Below are 9,196 nucleotides of genomic sequence, written 5' to 3' on the forward strand. Positions count from 1 at the left end.
CCTACTGGCCTGGTCTAAAATAAGAGAAAAGCCAAACCTCGACTTAATATTCATTTACCTTTGACATGTGGGACATACATAACTTCCTTGTCCAATGTTGTGTTTGGTGATTAGATGATGTATCTCCAACACCTCTTTATAGCTAGCACTTATAGCCCCATCATGTGTTGCTTATTGGAATAAAAGTTCAGCAAAGTACAACACTGACCTGGCAAGTTCTCTCTGATTCAGTATCCAACAGGCAGTAAGAAAAAATGGGACTTAGGTGGCACATTATTGATTGTTTAAGCATATTCCTGCGGTGGGCTAAGATTAAATGACCCGGATTTCCCTGTAGTATGGCATCACACTGTTAATTAGATTTGTTTATGCACATTTAGATTTTAACATATTTTGTCCCAAAGATGCTGGAAATTTGAATAAGGTCAACAAGGCATTTGGTGGATAATGGGACAAACAGTGTATCTCCTTAACCAATGAAATTAAAGGGTTGAGAAATAAAAAAAAACAGGGCTGTTGAAGTGGATGAATTGAATGTCAAATCAGGTACAGAAAAAGAAATAAAGAGAGGAAAAGAAAGATTTGATTAAAAGAGAGAGAAAAAAGACAGGTAGAGAAATAAATTAAAACATTAAAATTTAACATTTTTAAATCTCCAACAATTCACTACTTGAAAGAATGAGATTCCACATTTTTAATTGTTCACTTTCTGGGCAAGAGAGATTGATTTGTAATTACAAACTTTCAGTGGCAAGTTTAATGAGCAATTAATGTGCAAATGCAACAACTTCATGAAAACCAATGGGGAAGCTGAGGCTGAGATGCTGATTTCACAAGGCTAATGTTGGAGTGGCACAAAGCAGCCAGCCACTATGATGATTTGCAATTTATGTGGTATCTCTTCCTCGATGCATGTTTTTGGCAGATTTACATATAGTGTGTGAAGTTCAGATGCTGTTATGTTTTCGGCAAATTGTGGGGCAATATCGCACATTGTGAAATGATACACACTGTGTTTTGTAACTGTGATATACGATGTTCGAAACCAAATGAATTACAGCCTGTCACAGTTCCAATGTGGAAAATAGTGCATAGTAAATGTTCAAAATATACAATATATGTTTCACCCTGAGCCGATTACCAGGGGATGACCTGGAGAAGGAAGCAAACCTTAACCAAATTTTTTATTATTAATTTCTCTTCCCTGTAATACCCTCCTGAAAACCCTGCATCTTGTTATTTCTCTCTTCACTCTTAAAAGCTTCTTTAAAAGCCATCTGATGGGCTGTGCTTCATGTTACCTCTTTGAATTCTGACTGCTCGGCATCTGACTTTTTTCTGTGAGGCTGCTTGAGCACTTTATTACATTAAAGTGAATTGTGGCTCGTGATTCCGAGAATAATCAAACAAAACTGCAGCATACTTATTCATCCACATACACACTACTACTCAAAAACAGAATTACCTGGAAAAATTCAGCAGGTCTGGCAGCATCGGCGGAGAAGAAAAGAGTTGACGTTTCGAGTCCTCATGACCCTTCGACAGATCTTGAGTTCGAGTCCAAGAGAGAATTGAAATATAAGCTGGTTTAAGGTGTGTGTGTGTGGGGGGAGGTGGAGAGAGAGAAGTGGAGGGGGGGTTGTGGTTGTAGGGACAAACAAACAGTGATAGAAGCAGATCATCAAAAGATGTCAACAACAATAGAACAAAAGAACACATAGGTGTTAAAGTTGGTGATATTATCTAAACGAATGTGCTAATTCGTTTAGATAATATCACCAACTTTAACACCTATGTGTTCTTTTGTTCTATTGTTGTTGACATCTTTTGATGATCTGCTTCTATTACTGCTTGTTTGTCCCTACAACCACACCCCCCCTCCACTTCTCTCTCTCTCTCCGCCCCCCCCACACACCTTAAACCAGCTTATATTTCAACTCTTTCTTGGACTCGAACTCAAGTTGTGTCAAAGGGTCATGAGGACTCGAAACGTCAACTCTTTTCTTCTCCGTCGATGCTGCCAGACCTGCTGAGTTTTTCCAGGTAATTCTGTTTTTGTTTTGGATTTCCAGCATCCGCAGTTTTTTTGTTTTTACACACTACTATTGTTCAATTATAACTGGCTTCCCTGGCCTAACAGCATTTGTTCCCCTCTTGCCCTTTGACCTTCAGCAGCATAAATCCTGTTCAATATATGACCATCTCAACCTATGTTTACTCTGATAGACTTCAGTCCTTTATCCAAATCTTTTTAGAAATTTGTTGGCATAGCTTTAGGCTCTTCTATAATTCTACAAAAGTGTGTGTGGGGGTGGGGAATACATGCAGAGATCCTTCTAACTTTCAGTTTTGTTTCAAGCTTGCTTGCACCTATATTATGTGTGCAGAGCAGCAGAAATAAAGCTATGATGTTGATGTTCCAATTTTCCAAAGTGAGCTTTCAGCAAGTAAAGCTTTGCCCTGCAAGGGGAAGCTTATAAAATTAACCAATGTTCCAGATTCAAATGCCTTTCTTATTTCTAAACTCAAGCCTATTACTTTTCATAGCCTCAGTACTCTTTAAGTGAGTACTGTCAGCAGTTCAGACTATGTCCTCAATCATTTTCACTATGCAAAATGTTCGGCTAATTCATCTACTTTTGTCAGGTACAAATCACATTCTCTTTTAAAACATCTGTTTAATATTTCTGTTATTATTGTCCACAGGTATATCTCCTGCATTTATAGATCACCTAAAGTTAGTAACTAACTACAATTTTCTTCCACATTTCCTTTAGAATATTTGAATGCAGGCCCCCTGACCAGGTGCTTTGTGGATATTGTTGTGGATATCTAATTCATATGTTTTAGAATATAACTTTTAGTTTCAGGAGTTAAAGTTCTAACTGTAGAAAATGGGCATATCTGCTTTAGAAACTGGAAAAGCTATAACCCTAAAGCAAATGCAATTCAAACAAGCTTGGAGTTTATTACACTCAACAGATTGGAGCCATGTTGACTTAAGAGGTTAACAGCTAGAAAGGTAAGATCATACACAGCAGGGGAACTTACTTAGCTAAAGAACAAGAGACATGATATTTGTAGTTATTCCAGTAAATGATACGTTATTCATGTAGTTTCCCAGAATTATGGAAAGTTTTGGAATTAAAAGGTAGTTAGTTTGCATTTCTACCTTAAGGCTGTGTTTGTCACATTGCCGTGATGATGGGTGGAGCTTAGTGAGTTTCTTTGTTTTGATTTTATCTCTGTGAAATCAGTTAGGGTATAGCCAGTTGGCAAGACTTTTTGAGAGAAGCAGCTAAGAGACTGTCAGCTTTGGGTCTTTTCAAACATTTGGCTCCTTGGAAGTTGGGAGATAAAGCCAAAGCCAAGCTCAATCTTGTGGTATAGTTCTATTGGTTAAAACCAATATGGTCGAGGGTTCACAACCTGCTTGCCACCTTGGGCCATAATAGCCCAAGTTGTGCATGAAAAATTAACTCTATATGGCTCAATTTCCAGGCCAAACAATCATACAATCTAACAGCACAGGAGGCCATTCAGGTCATTATGCTGGTGCTGGCTCTTGGAAAAATCAAAGAATCATTACAGCACAGAAAGAGGCCATTCAGCCTGTCATGTCCCTGTTGTTGTCTAAAGAGCTATCCAATAAGTCTCATTCCCCTATGTTTTTTCCATAACACTGCAACATATATATTTTTAAGTATATACTCAGTTCTCCTGAATATTCTTCTTAGTTGCATTAACGACTTTGAGGAATTGTTAATGTGAATTCTGAAGGCTGATTTGAAGAATCGACCAGGTTCAGAAGATTTAATATAGAGAATTGGGAGAGGCGTCGTAGGGGCTGCCTGCTAGGTTGCACGCACCAAGGTAAATTTTGAAAATGTACCAACCTGAATGTGGAGCCAATTCCTTCCAATCAGCCACAATCTCCTCATGGCCACTCTGCCTCCTGATCCAGTCTGCAGCCTTTCCAATTGTCCCTATTCCTCACTTATCTGGGGACTGCTGCAAATCCACCATGAGGCTAAGCTTCAATCGCACTTTTTTCTGAAAGCTGCCTGTTGCTCTCTACAGCTCGATAGCTTGATGCAAATGAACTCCATGGCTCAATATTAGGGATGCCACGGTTTTCACTATTCAAGTGCAAGCCCACCCTCACCCCATACGCCCAAATTTCTAGACCAGGCTGTTTAAGCAGAAATACTACCTAACACTCTATAAATGTGTTTATCTATAAAAAAAACTGCTTTGAGGTTTTGTGCAATAGCTGTCTTCAAATGTGATTTCATAATGACCTGGATTTTGTGATTGTACTTGCCACTGACCTCAAAGAAAGCTGCACACAAAAATCTCGTGATCTCTGTGGCGTGAAATTCACCTTTCTGACATTAATTTGAATCTTGCACAAAGTTGAGGGGATCTCTAAGCATCTAGCCACAGTGATGTCATTGAGCGGGGTAAACAGCCTTGAAGAATTCTTGGAGACAGCAGAAGTAAAATGTATTTATCATCTTTCACTTTCTATAAATTTTACTGAGATTACATTGGAAGTAGAAATATCATAAAATTATATTTCTGAAGTTTGTTTAGCATATTTTTAAAAATTGGAATTTTGATCATACATTTGATATTGTACAAATATAAAATTAATATTCCAGTGCCAGAGAGGTTGTTCAAGAGTAATTATAACTTACTATTCCTGTATAAACCCAGTTACACCTCTTTATCAAAGCATAACTTTTTTTGGGGCAGTGGGACAGGGTTTAGCAGCCATATTAAAATGTTAAAGGGAAAGTTCTCATCAGTTCAGTGATGCCTAAAAATTGCCATCTGCAGTGACTGTAATGGAGTGCTCTGAGATGGAGCAGATAATCACTAACACCAGCTTCTGGATTTCTGAGCTTATCTGTGTTTCATGTTTAAAGACAGCAGTTCATCTCAGTGAGAGGTCTTTATTGAACTGATCTAAAATGGCAGCCTCCAGAGAGACTGCCTCATGGCATAGTCACATGACTACAGCAAGCTAGATAGGACATGTGGTCCTGTTGCATTTCAAAACCCAAACAATCTGCGCGTATGCACACCCCAGAAATTGCTGTCAGTTTCACAGGGTAATGATGGTGAATGCTGACAGTTCTGTCATCATTACAACTACAAAATTTGGGCAAATATTTACATATCAGATATGTATGATGCAACTATAAAAGCCTTCAGTTTAAAAGGTTGTAAAATAAATTGATTATCAATAAAAACAGCAAATTCTGGATTACCTGGCAGGTACTTAGGTATTTGAAAAGATAAATAAAATTAGTATTTGAGTATAAATCCTTCAATTGTATTGTTACTATTAATTCTTTCATAAAAGTGGTATTCTCTGCTATGTGAGATGGGATCCTGAAAGCATTAAATTAAAGCTTAGCCTTTATCTCTGTTGCTGCAGTGCATACCATCAATGCTGGTCCATTCACATCAGTGAAACGTTTGTCAAACTGGAGCATTAAATCTGTGAGTAACTCCTACAGATGGACATGTGCAAAATTTATAAATAAAATATTAGTAAACACGACACAGCATAAGGGAAGCTGAAATTACAGGGACCTTATACATTGCACACTTAATTTCAACATAGAATGTGATTAGATGTATCCTTCATTTATAAAGCAGTCTAATTATGGAGGGTTTTTTTGAAAATAATGAATGTAATTTCCCGTTCACCTTTAACATGTCCTTCTTCAAAGCCAAACTGTGGAGACCAAACAACGTTTCAAGGTGATTATATTCCAATTGCAATGAATGTAAACCCAGACCCCTGGCAGCTTCAGTTTCACCACTGCACCATCTGTTTTATCCATGTATTTTATTCGGGCCAGCGAATCACTGAAAATTGACTGAGGGTATGTGTACTGCTGCCAGCTCAGGTACTGCCTTACACTGGAGAATAGTTGGCTTTCCAATATGGAATCTTTGAAATTAAAGCTGTTATTGATTTTAGTCAATTGCAATGTGTGCACATCAATTGCATCGCATATTTGATATTCACATAAGGATTCTACGTGCTTAGCATATTTGTTTTGTAATACTTGGTTGTCCACATTCCTGACTCTGTACTATGAATGGGGATCCTTGCCCACTCTAATCACATATCAGGAATTCAGGTGTGCATTGCACACAATTTTTTGACTATTTCACTGTAAAATTGGAAAATCATACATTGTACATGGCAAAAAATTCTGCTAATCCTTTACCTGTGGGAGATGCTCCCCTTCAATATGAAGCTGAAAATTATCCCTTGTGTGTACTTTTGCTTACCATTCTTCAATCCCTTCCCAATCGTACCCTTTTATTATATGTGAACATAACATCTGTAAAAATATTCCTTTATCTCCATAAACAACAAGAACTTGTATTTATGTAAGGCCTTTCTTGTCTTCAGGATGTTCCAATGCGTTTCATATGACTCAGAACATAATGTCTAACATTAGATGTGATTTTGCAATTGGAAAGCATTTGCTGAACAATTCTGAGTGTGCTAAAAATTGCAGGAACAACCAATTTAAGATTAACAGTTGGTCTCGCAATGTAGCTCACGTAGGCTTGCTAGAAGCAACATATATTCATATGCAGGGACTTTTCCTCTGCAGGCAAAATGAATATGTCCAGGTATTTCACCTTTTTTTCCAATTAAACAAAAGCATGGGGGACAATAGCTCCCTGCTACATTCTTCATGGCAACACTTCAACCAATCAGAGCCGACTTACCAATCAATCAGCATCCTTTTCTCATGCAGTATAAATTGTTGCGCCCTTTGAAATTTGGCATTCTTGCATCTGTTCTGATGAGTGCAAGACATAAAATTTCAACAGCATGAAAATTCTTTATGCTATGTAACTTCAAGTTCTATATATTAATTTTTGTGTTATCCAGAACTTCACCAACTGGAATTCCCTACTAACCGGAATTTCTGATGTGTCCCCAATTTCACTTTACCAACCAAAAGCAATTATGAAGTAATCTGGAACCCGAAGATTTCCCAGGTCACCTCAGGGACGTTAGGCAAGCTTCTGCTAGTCCTTCTTGACTATAGTCACCATTGTAATTTTTACTTTTGATATTGCATGAATTATAAACCTCATCCTGCAATTATGGCATCCAATAAACTAGGGAAAAACTGAGGTGAGAAGTGCAAAAGAGTTGTGTTGACATGAAAGCAGAAAATTAACATCTGTAGATGTATTGAAAAGAGCAAGAATTGGAAGGTTTTGATGCAAAAATATATTGTTGGCTCATCCACAATATACGATATCAGGGGTCAGAAAGAACAATTGATGAAGTTTTTCACTCGTTCTGAATCAAGTAACGCTGTTGAAGGACGCTGTAATGCTATATGTGCCTAAATTAGAGCAGCTAGACAGTGTTTTATATGAAGGATTTTTGTTGAACCATTCGGAGGGTGCCCCTTTCTCCTGCCCAAAGCTCATTGAGAAGGCAAAAAACGTCATGAGGAAATGATTCTGATGGATAGCTTTTGAGTTTTAAGCTTAGTGATGCATTAGAAGGTTAGATATATCCGGTGAACAAAAATTGTCTGACGTGAAGCTGCAGAAAATTACTGTGAAATTTTTAACAAATTAATTGCTGAACTTAACCTATCCCTTGATCAAATGTATAATGCCGATGCAACTGGCTTATGCTGGCGATGTTTGCTGACCTCTACCCTGGCAGGTGGGAGTGAATTTGGTTCCACTGGTTTAAAGCAAACTAAAGATAGAATTATAATGCTTACATATGCCAATTCTGAGGGCTCACTTAGAGTAAAGCTTTTGGTGGCTGGAAAATTTAAGCGCCCTAGGCCATTTAAAGGTGCTGTATAGTTACAATGCACAGAGTAATGCATGGATGGAAAAGAAAAATTTTCAAGAATGGTTTCATCATGTTTTTGCACCTGCAGTGAAAGGACATTTTAGAAAAATAGGGAAGTCTGAAGATAATGGACCTACTCAATTGCTGGACAATTGTCAAGCTCACTCTCATGAACCTGAGTTAGTGAGCAGGGATATTTTTTATCAATTTCCTACTTCCCAATGTTACCTCATTGATTCAACCTAAGAACCAGGATATCATCCAGAATATGAAATATTATTACAAAAGAGATTTCATGAGAAAGTTTAATCAATCATGAAGACACTATACAGAACTTTCAACCTGTTTATATCATAAAAGATACATTTTTAACGTGGCCTGTGCCTGAAAATCAGTGGAAAGTGCAACTTTGAGGAGGGCTTGGAGAAGATTGTTGCCCAGTGTTATGTTAGTGGAAGTCTCTTCTGATGAAGAAGATTTTGAAGGGTTTGATGTAAGGCCTAAAACAAATACCTTACTGAAATTATGGAAATGGTAAATGAGACTCCTCCTATACACCCAATCAGCAAACTTCATGAAAGTGAGATGGAAGAATGGGTCGAAGATGACAAGGAGACTGAAGTGACGCATATGATTAGTGACGCAGAGATTATGGAGAGTGTTGTGAATCGTCAAAAGTTGAAGGAGACGGAAAAAGACTCTGAAGAAGATTTCAGTGAAAAGGAGAAAATAATGCTGGCTAATGCTGCTTCAGCTTTTGATACTTTGCTTAAATTTGATGAAAGGCAGACTTGTTACTCTGCACAAGAGGTTACGCAATTGCACATTCTGCACTCTGATGCAGAAAAAGTAGAAGGCAAATAGGCAAGCTGACATCAGGGATTGAATCAAGAAAGCACCCAAGGCTCGTACTAGGGCCCAATCTCCTACACCTTCTACATCTTCAGAGACAGTTTTAAGAGATGCTGAGGATTAGTTCTCTGGAGTGCCTGTATAATGCATTATTTTATACTTTACGTTTTAATGTACTGTTAAAGATTAGAAGTAAAAAGAATACTGTTCTTTACTTTTGAGGACTGGCATATTATCTTGTATTTTATTCGTTGAACATTCATGCTACAAGTATTGTGCTGTATTCCATTAATAAATGAAACTCTCCATTAATAAATGAAACTCTCCATTAAGTGGCATTATTTATTAACCAGCTCCACCTATTCCCCACACGTGCTGGTTAATATAGATTTTACTGTACTTCTTTAATATTGCCAGCTGTGAAGCAGGATCACCTTGTCCAGTAGGATTTTATTTTATCTTAAAGGATTTCTAATT

At 37.6% G+C, this 9,196-nt stretch overlaps 1 pseudogene; it reads left to right on the forward strand.

Moving 5' to 3' along the window:
- The first annotated feature begins 7,149 nt into the window (after positions 1-7,149).
- LOC121288642 lies at positions 7,150-8,405 on the forward strand (annotated as a pseudogene).
- Positions 8,406-9,196: the final 791 nt, after the last annotated feature.

Source organism: Carcharodon carcharias, chromosome 2 (genome assembly GCF_017639515.1).
Source record: "Carcharodon carcharias isolate sCarCar2 chromosome 2, sCarCar2.pri, whole genome shotgun sequence".
In the NCBI taxonomy this organism is placed as follows: domain Eukaryota; kingdom Metazoa; phylum Chordata; class Chondrichthyes; order Lamniformes; family Lamnidae; genus Carcharodon; species Carcharodon carcharias.